The sequence below is a fragment of the Chenopodium album genome, chromosome 2, assembly GCF_948465745.1.
Source record: "Chenopodium album chromosome 2, dcCheAlbu1.1, whole genome shotgun sequence".
NCBI lineage: Eukaryota > Viridiplantae > Streptophyta > Magnoliopsida > Caryophyllales > Amaranthaceae > Chenopodium > Chenopodium album.
In genome coordinates, this window is record NC_137835.1 from 58,873,535 (window position 1) to 58,887,340 (window position 13,806).

The 13,806-nt window shown below is 36.6% G+C and overlaps 1 non-coding gene across 1 annotated transcript; it reads right to left on the minus strand.

Annotated features, from left to right (window-relative positions):
• Positions 1 to 280: 280 nt before the first annotated feature.
• Positions 281 to 387, minus strand: LOC145607988 (small nucleolar RNA R71). Its single transcript, XR_014105690.1, has one exon. It is a non-coding gene; the product is annotated as a small nucleolar RNA R71 (small nucleolar RNA).
• Positions 388 to 13,806: the final 13,419 nt, after the last annotated feature.

Here is a 13,806-nt window from a genome sequence, read left to right on the forward strand (position 1 = left end):
TAAACCCCAATTTATAACGATGATAGAGAGGAAGCAATTTAGTGGAGCCAAGGGTGAAGACCCAAATCTTCACATTGCCGACTATTGTCAATACTGTAATACCATCAGGCAAGTCGGGGTCACACAAGACCAAATCAGGGAGATTCTCTTTCCCTTCTCTTTAACTGTAAAAGCTAAATTTTGGTTTAATGGCTTAAATAGTACTGCACTTGGTATAACTGACTGGGAAACTCTTGTTTTGAATTTTTATAACAAGTTTTATCCTGCAGAGAGAACAGCCGTACTACGGAGTGCGATTCAGAACTTTGCCCAAGAAGCCGATGAATCTTTGTATGAGGCTTGGGAGAGGTTCAAGGACCTACAAAGAGAATACCCCCATCATAATTTAGCACAATGGCAGTTAATCCAAGCCTTTTATAATGGCATTGGAAATTCTTCTAGAATAATTTTAGATTTTACAGCCAGTGGGAGATTTATGAATCTTAATGTTGATGATGCAGGTCAGGTTATTGAAGATATGGCGATACATAATTCCCAATATGGGAATCCTAGAGGCTTTGCTAACAAGGGGAAGCATAGTGTTGACTCTGTATCCTTTTTGCAAGCTCAATTGACCTCTATCTGCCAAAAATTAGATAATCTTAGCACTGCTAATATAGCTAATGTTTCTGAAATTAATAATAATGCTAATGAGGCTTTCTGTGAAAATTGTGGAATTTTAGGTCATTGGGAACAAGATTGCAGGAGTTCCGTGGAACAAGTTAATGCCTTTCAAGCTTATAGGCAGAATAACCCATACTCCAACACCTACAATCCTGGGTATCGGAATCACCCGTACCTTTCCTACCGGAGTACCAATGTTCAAAATCCACCATCACAAGAACCACAGGCGCCACAGCAACAGCAGCAGAAATATTACCATCCCAATGCTGGCCAGAAAAACCAACCAGAACAATCCTCCTCATCTTCCGACCCTTCTTTGGTGGAAATTAGAGCGATGTTGGTTAATATGCAGATGCATATGGAGAGTAGAGATGCGACAATTGATTCAATCCTAGCGCACAATAAAATTGTAGATAATCAAATTGCGCAACTTTCTGCTACTCTACAAGCCCGCCAACAGGGAGCTCTTCCGGCACAGCCGACCAGGCCTACGGATCAAACCTATGCAATTACTCTAAGGAGTGGTTCAAACTATGAAGGGCCCCCTATGCCTAGAGTTGATGAACCTGTTTTATTAAATAATGTTAATCTTGATTCCGTTAAACCTGACAATGTAGCTAATAGCCCCGCAGGGCTAAAGCATAGTACTAACATATCTAATTCTACATTGCATGGTACGACTCCAGAGATGGTGGCCACTCCAGATAAGAGCAATAATGCTCCAAAGCCAATTATCAAACTCCCATTCCCCAATCGTCACTTGAAGACAAACTTGGATAAGCAGTTTGATAAGTTCCTGGAGATGGTAAAAGATTTGAAGGTAACAGTTCCCTTCACTGAATTAATCACACAAATTCTTTCATATGCAAAATTTTTGAAAGAAATATTGACAAGAAAAAGGTCTATTAGTGAGGTAAAGACAGTAGCTTTCACTGCAGAGTGTAGTGCCGTACTTCAGAATAAATCTCCACCTAAATTAAAAGATCCGGGTAGTGTTTCTATCCCTTGTCATATTGGCAATCTAATGATCGATAATGCATTGTGTGATTTGGGTGCTAGCGTTAGTGTCATGCCATTATCTGTGCGTTCTAAGTTGAATATGGGTAAATTAAAAGCTACTAATATTACTCTACAAATGGTCGACCGTTCTTTTAAATATCCCTTAGGTGTTTTAGAGGATATCCCCGTTAGAGTAGGTAAATTTTATATACCTATTGATTTTGTTGTTCTTGATATAGCTGAGGATATGCAAACCCCAATTATTTTGGGTAGACCATTCCTTAACATTGCAGGAGCAATCATAGATGTGAGAAGTGGTAAGTTAACACTATCAGTAGGGAATGATAAAATTGTTTTCAATCTTAATAATACCCCTAAAAGCCCCATTACTGAGGAGAAATGCTTTAGTGTTAATGTGGTTGAGAATTATTCTAACAAGCTCCAAGCTCTTGAAAAAGACCCCTTGGAGGCGATATCTTGTGTTGCATCCCTTTCAGATGAGATAGATAAATGGCAGAAGGAAGTTGATGCAATATAAAGAGCACTCTACACTGTTGGTCTTGGTTTTGAGGATGAAAAGGTGGAATCAATCAAGCAAGTTGTGCAATTTGAGCCTACGGTAAGTGTTCCGCCAGATCGAGTTGCAAGTGTTAAATGCAATGAAAATTTGAAGCAACCCTCGATCAAAGAAGTATCTTTGGTGCGTAGCATTGAAGCACCCCCCAACCCAAGTCAAGGAGGATCCACCAGATAAGGTGAATTGGCGTCCCACAGGGCATGTCAGGAAGCCGCGTCGTAGCCAAAACACCGCTAGACCGGGTGAGAAACCGCCGATCAAGCGTTAGGCCAAGGGTCCTAGTTATTGTACTTGGTAAGAAGGTCGTGCGGGACCTAGATAAATCAGCGCTTTGCGGGAGGCAACCCGTATTTCTTGCTTTTTAGACTAAATTTTTCCTTATTTTTATTTTTATTTCTTTTAGAGAAGTGAGGAGAGTGAATATTACCTTTCATGAGTGTTTTGTACAGGTTTTAGATCACAAAGTACGGAGGTTTCAAGAGAAAAAAAAGGCGAAGATAGAGAAGCTCCAGGCCTGGGTACGGGCCCGATCGGGCGAGGCTCGTCCGATCGGGCGCGCACCTAAGGGTCAGATTTGAAGAATATTTCGGCCGATCGGGCAAGGAGTCCTGATCGGGCACGCAATATTGATTTTATCGGAGCTTAATTTCGCCCGATCGAGCGGAGGTCGCCCGATCTGGCGCGCAAGTGAGGAAAGAAATCAAGGGGAACTTCGCCCGATCGGGCGAGGCCGCCTGATCGAGCGGAATTTTGGAGAAATCGAGTGCCACAATAAGAAATATCGGGCGAATCTCGCCCGATCGGGCGAGCAAAGGGCGATTTCCAAGTTCGAGTTCGCGCCCGATCGGGCGGAGGTCGCCCGATCGGGCGCGCACTTTACATTTCAGGAAAAGGCAACTTCGCCCGATCGGGCGAGGCTCGCCTGATTGGGCGCGCCTATTTCATCCGGATGTTTTAAACATCCTTCTCCTTTCTCTTTTCTTTTTCTTTCTTACTTTTTCTTTCTCTTTCACACTTTCTCTCTCTAAAACCTCCATTTTCAAACCTTCAACCTCACTTTCTTTCCAAGATATCCTCAAATTCACCCATCAAAACCTCAAATTTTTTTACATATTCTTATTCCTCACACCTTCCTCTACATTTTCCACCCATTTTCTCCCACTTTCTCTCATAATTTCCTCTAACCCTTAGAGAGAGGAAGGTTCAAATACCCAATTTTCCACATAAACATGGCTTCAAAGCGTTCTAGGCAACAAAGGGGCGAAAGTTCGAGGCAACAACAACCAATAGTAGTCAACCCGGAGCTTCAAGTGGCGGGATGGGAGGAGGTTGTTATCACCTCGGAGGAACAACGGGCTAGGATGCTAAATCTCATCGATAGACAGGTAATCTCAACCCGCTTTGTTCATCATCCTACATTATCCAGACTAGGTCTTGATAAATATGTGGAAAAATTGTTTAAGGGTATAGGCATGAATGGTTTCTTTCAAATGTGCCATGATACATATGCTTATTTAACATTAAAATCTATCTCTAGTTTTAATGTTATTAAAATGAATGCTATAATCACTCGTGTGCAATTTCGATTATTGAACAACGATGTGCGTTTAACTCTTAAAGAATTTGGGAAGTTGTTTGAATTAAAATCGGATAAACCAATCGAACCCTCCCAAGACCACACTGCCGTGGTCTACAAGAGACTCACTAGGGAGGGTTTGGCTAACCTCCAACACCCCAAAGGGACGTGGATTCAACATCCCGTCCCAAAGTTTTGGCAAAGATTTGCCGGCCTCACTATTTTTGGGAGGCATGAACCGGCAAATGTGAGGAGGGATGAATTAGAATTATTGGCATCCTATGTCGTAACACCCCGTCTAAAATAGAAGGCGAGACGTTAGCGGAAATAACGTCAAGATGGAATGTCACTTTAAGGGTTACTAAAAAAACTAAACAAAATAAATAAATTAAATAACTGAAACAAAAATTATGAAGAGAAAGAAATCTCAAATGATCAAAGAAAACTTTCAACGAGGCAAAACAACCTCAAATTTGACTATCTCATAAAGAGAGATAAAGACATAAAAGAATAATCGATAAAAGTACTTGGGGACAACCTAAACACTCTGCTCTCAGCCCAGACTCAACAAATGCTACCCTTCACCTGCAAATAACATTTAGGTTCCACAATCAGTGGGGAGTAACTAGCAGTTCTCCCAAAACTTGTAGAAACACAAAGCTAAGCATAGAGTAAAGCATAGAAGCATACATAAAAATAATACAACAAGTAGACAAGATAAACAACTACTTCACAATATACACAAGTTAAACATGATAAGATACATAGATAGGAATACAAGTCAAAAGATTTAACGTGATTACAATACAATACAAAACAAACATGTATATTAAACAAAATGAATATATTACCACATGATTATAGAGTAAGAATAAATGGCACCCAAAGCATAAGCAATAAACTCATAAAAACAATAATTAATACTTATAAAGGTTCTTTAAAGAGATTTAGAAAATTCTTGACTTGACTTAAGAAGACCTTCTCAAAAGCGTAATAATATTAAAATAGAGGATTTTAACTTTTCGAAAACTGATCCATAGTGAGGCAAGCATATAAAATATGAACGCCGGTGAAATCCGCAGCCCACCATCAAAGGTTTGTCAGGGCGAACCTACAGACGATTCCGCAGCCGTCTGCGTCTGAGAATGGCCAAACTCCCAGTTTTCCTACTCGAATTCCGCAGCCCGAGTAGTTCCGGACGACAACAATTAACCTAGAAAATTACATCTCGAATTCCGCAGCCCAAGATGTTGGCATGTTCCAACCATTGAATTCCGCAGCCCAATGGTTGTCTTACACTCACGAATCATATAAAACGGTAAAAATAATTCTTCAAAATAATCAAAACACATTTTAGGGATCATCAACCCTAATTTGAAAATATTGCAGGTCTTTACTTCTAAGACCAAAATTCAATATAAATCCTTCAAAAGAGTTTAACTTCGAAATTCTTCAAAATATACAAAAAAAATCATTTATATATCCAACAAGGTGTCACTCTCATTGTCTGGATTTGGGTACGAAGCTAATTATGGTAAAATATCCCAATACACTCCGTACACAACCCTTGGCGAAACGGTGCTAAAAACAGTGTTATTCTACTTTAAAGTACAACGACGTCGACAATTTATTAATAACATAAAATGGCAGCAACTATAGTACTTCGAACACTTCATAAACACACTCAAATCATGTCAAAATATGATGAATTAAGACTATGACATATTAATCCACATATTAGGCAATATATACATACAAGATAAGCTTTAATTCATGACTATAACATGTAAAAACAAGATGACAATGCAGCAGCCCCTAATTAGAATTACAGCAACATAATCACATGTTTAGACCACTTAAAAGCCGTCTAAACTCAAATTTAAAACTAGCCCATTATCATACAGCATCATAAGACATACTAGGACATAATAGGCATAAATTTAAGTATGATAACCTGGCAACCAAACATGTAAAACCACCTTGACCACACGCATGAGAAAAAAATACTTCCAACTTGTGTTTACACATACTAATTCATGTTTGAGATTGTTTAATCATGCCAATAGCCAAAGTAAACCCATGTACATCAAGTTCATGAGATACCCACTATTCTTCTTCATGAGTTAAGCAAGGAATCAAAGCAAAAACCTTCTAAAATTGGTCACTAAACTCACGACATACACAAGCTAGCAGCAGCACCGCACCGTACACTGAAAATTAGGCACAAAGACCACACTAAACTTGCCAAAAACATGACATACTTATTTAGGGATATACCTAACATGATTTTATACCATTTTAGGCACAGAAACAAACTAAATCAAGGCAAAATAAGGATGTAAACCCACTGCACATCTACAGCAATTACAACAGCATATTCGTGAACATTATAGTACATATCATGCTTGAAAACCCCTAGAAAACACAACAATAATTAATGGTACCAAACCTCAATACATAGACTACTTCTACTCATGATAATCTAGCATTAAAAAAACCAGAAATAAACAAGAATGTAATACACCCATTCCTCACGCATAAAACAGCAAACGAACATGAGATGAACTACAACAATTTCTAATCTAACCAATTAACTCTAACTTGCACCTAGCCTTAACCTATACTAGCCATGAGTTCTAAAGCTTGGAATAGTGCTAGTTACCTCTTAAATGAAGGCGATATTAAATCAGATTAAAGTGCAGCAAGGGTTGCTCACCAAAACGCCCCAAACGAAGCTCCATTCACCCCTTTGTCTTGATGTTCTTGAGTACAATAGAGTGCTCGAATTTGAGAGGAAAAGCAACAGAAAATTAACCACGAAAATCCCCATGTTTGAGCCTTGAGATCACACAAAAATTTTGAGGGAAAGAAGGAGAGAAACAGATGAGATGCAAGCAGCGAAAAGAACGCTCAATCATCTTGTTTTGTACGTTTAAAAGAGAGGAAGAAGAAGGGTCTTGGACATCCACTTAAAGAGGATTAAAGGGGGTTTTATTACATGAGTAATTAGGGAGTTTAGGCTTTAAAAACTGATTAATAATCAGCCTTAAGGCTGCCGTGAGAGAGGAGAGAAATTGGGCTTCAAATGAGCTTCATATAAACCCTAACTTAAGCTACACTTATGGGCTTGAATGAATGATTAATTTAGGCTTAAGAATGAGATTAGGAAAGCTACTTATCTTAATCTGTTTATTCATGAAAGTTTTAAGGGAAAAACCCGACCCATAGATAAATGCTAGTTGGCTCGAAACTAGACTAGAAAAGGAATGTAACGGAAGGCATTTTAAAACGCGTTCAAAAACGATAATATAGATTTTATTACTGATATCTCAATAATAATAATGAAAATAATAATTTAAAACACAATATTGAAAATGTATATAAAGTTCATAAGTACCGAAAAGCGACATAAAAGACGAAATGTGAAATCAGTAATATTATTCATTTATAATGACCTAATTAATAAACAGACATTATAATGAGTTTTATAAATAAAAGAATTAAAGAATACTTTATAAACAATGCAGTACCAATTTGATAAACGAGTTGACGGAATCACCCAATACAACTTTATTTATCAATATTGATATAATTGCATGCAAGACGTTTTTAAAACTCCAAAAATCATTTTATACCTATTAGATTGGTACTTTAGTCAAGGAGTCACCCATGATGACCTGTATCAATCGCAATAGATTAGATATTAAAATTACATATACTTTAGTAGCACTTACTAAATTGATGCTTAAGCTTAAGGAATCACCCTGTAAGGCTAATATCAATTTAGACAAGTCAAATACATTTGAAATGATAAAAACTCAAATATAGAACATTTTTAAATAATAACTTTCAAACGTTATGTCAAAATACTATAATTAGAGTCTAAAAAGGTTGGGATGACCTTTAAAACAAAGAACGGTCTTAATAATTAAATTAGCATTTTAATTTAGAAATTGAGATTTAAATTAAAAATTAGGCTTTATAGGTTGAAACACACACAAAGTAATGGTTCGAAAATACGGGGTGTTACATATGTAATCCCTAATGCTGAAAAAATTGAACATACCCCATAGGATAGCCAATCACTTCCAAAGGGCGGCCAACGCGGCCGAAGCGGGTCGGTCTAGGGCACCTATTTATTTTGGGGGGTTAGTGACCCATATTGCCATAAAACACCTAGGTTGGAACCCGGATGGGCATAGGAAAGTAGCGGGCTCAATCCTCATGGACCTAGCCTATTTAGGGGGCCTAAATTGGGTGCAACCCGTGGGAGGTGACACTTGGTGGATAGTCCACCGACAATCGGGTAGGAGGGACCAAGTATTTACCTTACCCAACCCCGCCTTGACCAAATTTGAGAAGGGGAAGCCTTCCTACGCATTTGAGATTAACGGTCAAGGTGAGGTTCGAGCACCTCACCCTTTACCACAACCCCACCAATCACCCCAAGACCAATCCCCCCCACACCATTCACCACACTACCCACCACCTACACCCTTCACCTATGGCATACCCATTTCCTCGGTCGATTATAACATCGACCCCAATGCCCCCTATGACTTTTCGGCTTTTAGAAGCCAATTGGACCGTATCGAGATGGGGCAAGGGAGAGTTGAAGGCATGATGCAAAACCTAGATTCTAGATTAAGCACCTTGAATGGTCGGGTAGGCCATATAGAGAGGAACCTTGGGAGGGGTCTATACCCCATGTATGATGACTATGCACGTCGAGGGGCTATTCCCCCCGAGGAATTAGTTCCCGACTGGTTCCAATACCCCCAAGGAGGGTATTCCACCCCCGAAGCATTTGGTACTTATGTGGACTACTCTTCAGTCCATGGATATGGGAGTGATGCTCCTTTTGGAGTATGTGGGGAAATGTGAACCCTAACTAATTTGCAGGTGGTTCGGGTTGTGGTGGTGCTGGAACGAGCTAGGGTGGTGTCGGCTCGAGCTATGGAGGAGGGTATGAGAGGATGGATGACGATGAGGAGTAGCTTCTCCTAGCTGCCCTCCCAAGTCAATGAGGACATTGCTTGATTTGGCTTGGGGGGAGATTTCTTGTATATATGGTAACCCTCTTTCTCTCTTCTCTATTTATTGCTTTCCTAGTGTAGTTTTTATTGCTTTCCTCTATGAAAAAATACAAAAAAGTTTGAAAAACAAAAAAAAATCAAAAATATGTTCCAATGAATTGTAATTCATGCTTCCCTGTGTCCCATTCATAGAAAATATTGTTTTGATTCTTGGTATATGATAATGAGCTTTGTGAATTTGTTGATCATGATTTGAAGTTTAATTGTTTGGATTCCTAAACATGCGTCAATTTTGCCAACTATTTGTGAATATAGTGCTTGACTAGTTGATTTGGTTAGGAATGTGTGATAGTTCCTAGTATGTCAATGAATTTGAGTATTGGTTTGCAACTATTAGTAATGTTTGTATAGCTCAATATTATGCACATTGAGGACGAAGGCATCTGTTCTCTTAGGAAGCCTTCAGACGATATTAGATACATTTGTTCCCTTCTTGTTACCCATGTTGTTGCTTGTGCCCTTTTATTGTTTATTTAGCCACATTACAAGCCTATATGAGCCCCATTGGTTACTAGTCCCAAGCTTGGATTGGGGGAGCTATTATTTGGTGAGGTGAGGGAGTTGTGGTGTGCACATTATTTGCACAATGTGGGAATAAAAGAAGAGTGATTGTTCTTTGATATTATGATTGGAAAATATTGATATTTTGTGTTACAAAGTTGAAAATTTCCAATATGAGGTAAAAAGAAAAAAAAAAAGAAGAGCAAGGAAAAAAAAAAAGGTTGTTTCATATGTTCAAATGTTCTATTTGAAGGTTGTTCAAGAAAAAAAAAAAGAAAAAAATTCAAAAGAAAAAAAAAAGAATAAGTGGTTCAAAGTTTGTTTTAAATTCACTCTATTCCATATTATCATATTTTGTGAGTGAATATGTAAGTGTTGGGATTGTGTTGTATATATTATTGTTTGGTGAACTTCTGTGGAGTTGATTTGTGATTGGAGATGTTTTGGTCATCACTTGTTGTGACCATGGGTTCTATTTGGATATGGCTCCCTTAAGCATGGCTTTACTCTCACATTTTCCCAAATTTATCCTACCCTTTACCCTAGCCTTACATTACAAGCTTTAAAGACCTTACGGCCTTTGTGCATAGAGTTGTATGAATGTGAAAGTGTTGTTTATCAATGCAAGTTATGAATTGACATATTTCGAGTCGACTAGTAGGTTGAGCGTTCATTGTTTTAAACACACGAGAGTGTGATATTGGAGGGCATTGTTCACAAATAAAGGGGTTGGTTGGAGAGCGATCGAGTACATCTTTTACTCTCCACATAAATGAGAGTTGAGTGCGTGAGCACTAGTCTTGAATTCTATATGCTCATGTGGTTTGCTTTGCTTGAAAATTGTTGGGGATGAAGGATAATTAGATGAATGAGATTGATTGACATTGAAGCATGCTCATTAGATTTATCTTGAATCGTTTGTGCTTGATTTTGTTTATTGGGATGAGGCATGTTTTATATGTTCATTGATGAGCTCTTTAGTTAGGGACAAGCAAAGGTTTTGCTTGAGGGAGTTTGATGTCCAATTTATATAGTGTTTTACCCCCGTCCCATGGTCATAATTAGTAGTGTTTTTGGCTCTTTAGGGCCACTTTTATTACTAATTAGTGTTTTCTAGTGTTTTCGTAGTTTTAGTTGTGTTTTACGGGAAATTGCACTTTTGGAGCATTTTCCCGGGTTTTTTTCATGGATCAACTACCGAAGCTAGAAGGACACGACTACTCTTGAAGCCCAGGATCGGTGTGAGCCGGTGATTAAGGGCTCGGTATGTGATACCGGGCTATTGGATCGATTAATCAAGACCCGATGAGGAAAACCAGATTGGGCCGAGGAATTGAGCCCAATCGAAATCCAAGCCACGAAGAAGAAGACCGGGCCCGATCGGGCAAGCATACGCCCGATCGGGCGGATGCGCGCAAAGGAACCCTCAAGGAAGAGGCGCACCCGATCGGGTGAGCGTAAGCTCGATCAGGCGCGGCGCACCAGCAGTGGGAAAAGAAAAAAGGCGGGCCCGATCGGGCGCGTGTTTTTCTCAGTAGATGATTAGATTTGTTTTAATTTTTGTTTTGAAGAATGTTTAAGTACGAATTATATACGTAAATTCTAATGACCTTTTTCTCTTAGACTCTCTCTCTCTCTCTACTTAGTTTTGAGATTAATTCTCTCTCTTATACTTTTACTCTCAACCTTATTCTTAATTCCAGATTTATTTTGGTAACGATTTCTCTTCTCTTAATCTTAGTTGCTTAATTTATTCCTTCGATCATGTCTTGTTTATTTGCTTTGATTAGTTTAGTTTTTATTATGTGTGAGTAGTTTTCTTTCTAGGGTTTGTGGGGATCCATAAATAATATGAAGGGGTAATTTGTTGTTGTTGATTGTCAATGCTAGATTAATTTCCTATTGATTAATTTAATGCTTTGTGACTAGATTAAGCCTGATCTTTTATGCATGAGTTTGACATTATTGATTCGAGATTCGACAGATGAGAATTGATGTTTAGGTCTAGTTTCAATAGGCAGGTTAATTTATAAATGGTTAAGTCGAGATTCGAAAGATGAGATTTAATACCGGTAAATTAATTGTGTGATTGTAATACGTAGCGAAAGCCCTTTATGATCTGATTCATTATGAATTGATGAATGATTATTATATTCAACCCTGGAATATTATTTATTGGTGAACCTATGCCCTAGATCCTTCTATATATTATTTTCTCCTTATTCTGGATCTCTGTAGTTTAGTTTATTATTCAAATATAAATATTGGTTACCTTATAATCTAGATTATATTAGTTAATTAGGAATAGAAAGATCCGTTTCTCTTTGGATTCGACCCTACTTCCCTATCTACATTAGTTAGAGGATTTAGGAACTGCTTATGATTTGGGGATACGACTTTACCCTGTCACCAACAAAAGAAATATATTAGCAAAATAGAAATCATATCAGCCAACAAATGAAACATATTAGCTAACACAACAGGAAAAAAGGATTTAGAATAAAAGGAATATTATATAATGCACCAAAATCTAAGAGTCGCATAAATATTGGTAAAGATGGTTTATGCATGTAGATATCCTACTAGCTTGTTGTTTCGAAACGGAAGTGTGATGATGATACCAAAACTCATTTATTAGGCACAATTAGTCTTACATGCATCCTTATGCACCTAGGATAAGTGCAACAGGACCCAATAAAGAAGCCCAGCTGCAGAACTTGCCTAAACGAAACACGGCTCACTTCCCAACCGCCATATTTTGGATTTCAATTTATTTATTTATTTTTTAAAAAAAAAAAACCATTTTACTTCTCTCACATTAATTTTTCAAAAAATTATGCAATTAAATTTTTTAATTTTCTCTCTCCAAACTTCATTCTCTCTCATTTACATGATTTTACTTCACTAAAAACTGAAAAATCAATAATGTATATACAAGAAGAGATGCAAAATCAACAGGATTATCCCGAGAAAAGGTAAATTTTCACTGATTTTTGTTCGAATTTATGTGAATTTTAATCTGAATTTTTCAAAACCCTGTTCTTCAAAATTTTCTGTTAATTAATGAAATTTTCTGTTCATATTCTTTATGCATTCACTAAGGAAAACAATTAATATGTTCATATTTTGAATGGTTATGTTCATTTTTTGAAATGCATGTGTTCATATATTTTATATATTTCTATGTTCACTTTCTAAAAAGCATGCCTATGTTCATATATCTATTCTGAAAGGCATGTATTCATATATTTTATGCCTATGTTCATTTTTTAAAAAGCTTATGTTCACTTTTAGGGAACCTAAGCATATGTTCATATTTTGCTTGATTATGTTCACTTTCTGAAATGCGTATGTTCATATTTTTTTATGCACACGTTCACTTTCTTAAATGCTTATGTTCATACTTTGAATGCTTATGTAAACTTTCTAAAATGAATATGTTCACTTTCTGAAACCCATATGTTAATATATTTTATGTATATGTTCACCTTCTGAAATGCTTATGTTCATACGCATTAAAAAATTGAACCAATGCAAATGTTCATATTTTGAATGCGTATGTTCATTTTCTAAAATGCATGTATTCATATTTTTAATGCATATTCATATTTTTTATGCATGTTCATATTTTCAATCGAAATTCATACACAGATCAAATTGATCGAAGATAACAAAATGCAATTCATATGAATTCAAAGAAACAGATAAAACCTAATCAACTGAAGTTAAGCACAAAATCACCATATAATAAATCGAAATTCATGCATAAAAATTATGAACAAAAAAAACACGAAAAACGAAATTTACACAAAATTCATACATAATAAATCGAAATTAATCGAAGGTAACCAAAAAAAAAAAAAAAAACAATTGAAACTAACATAAAAAACCTAATTCAAATCAACAAAAGAAAACAACTAATTTGTATTGATGATCTCTTTGGGAATAACAACTAATTCCATAAAAAACAAATTCAATCAAAAAAGTGAAATAAAAGTGAAAAAAATAGAGAGGAGAGAGAAAATGAAAAGGAGAAAAACAGAGGAAAAGAAAATTATGTAATACCCCGCATTTTTGAAACGTATTTCTAACTAATTAATTAATTAATATTCTCTTAAAAAGGGTATTTTAGTAATTTATTTTACTATTTGAATTTTGGATCCAAAATGATATTTGAATTTTGATGCCAAAAGCATTTTAAAAACTCAATTATTATTTTGGATTTCGGATAAGTATATTATCCATTTATTTTATTTAAAAACCGGATTTTTTTATATATATTTCAAATATTTTAACTAAGCAAAAATTATAGTTTAATTATTTAATTAGGAGGTCTGAATTTCCTAAATAATAAGCTATGATTTTTGGATTTTCTAAGTGTAGAAAATTTGATT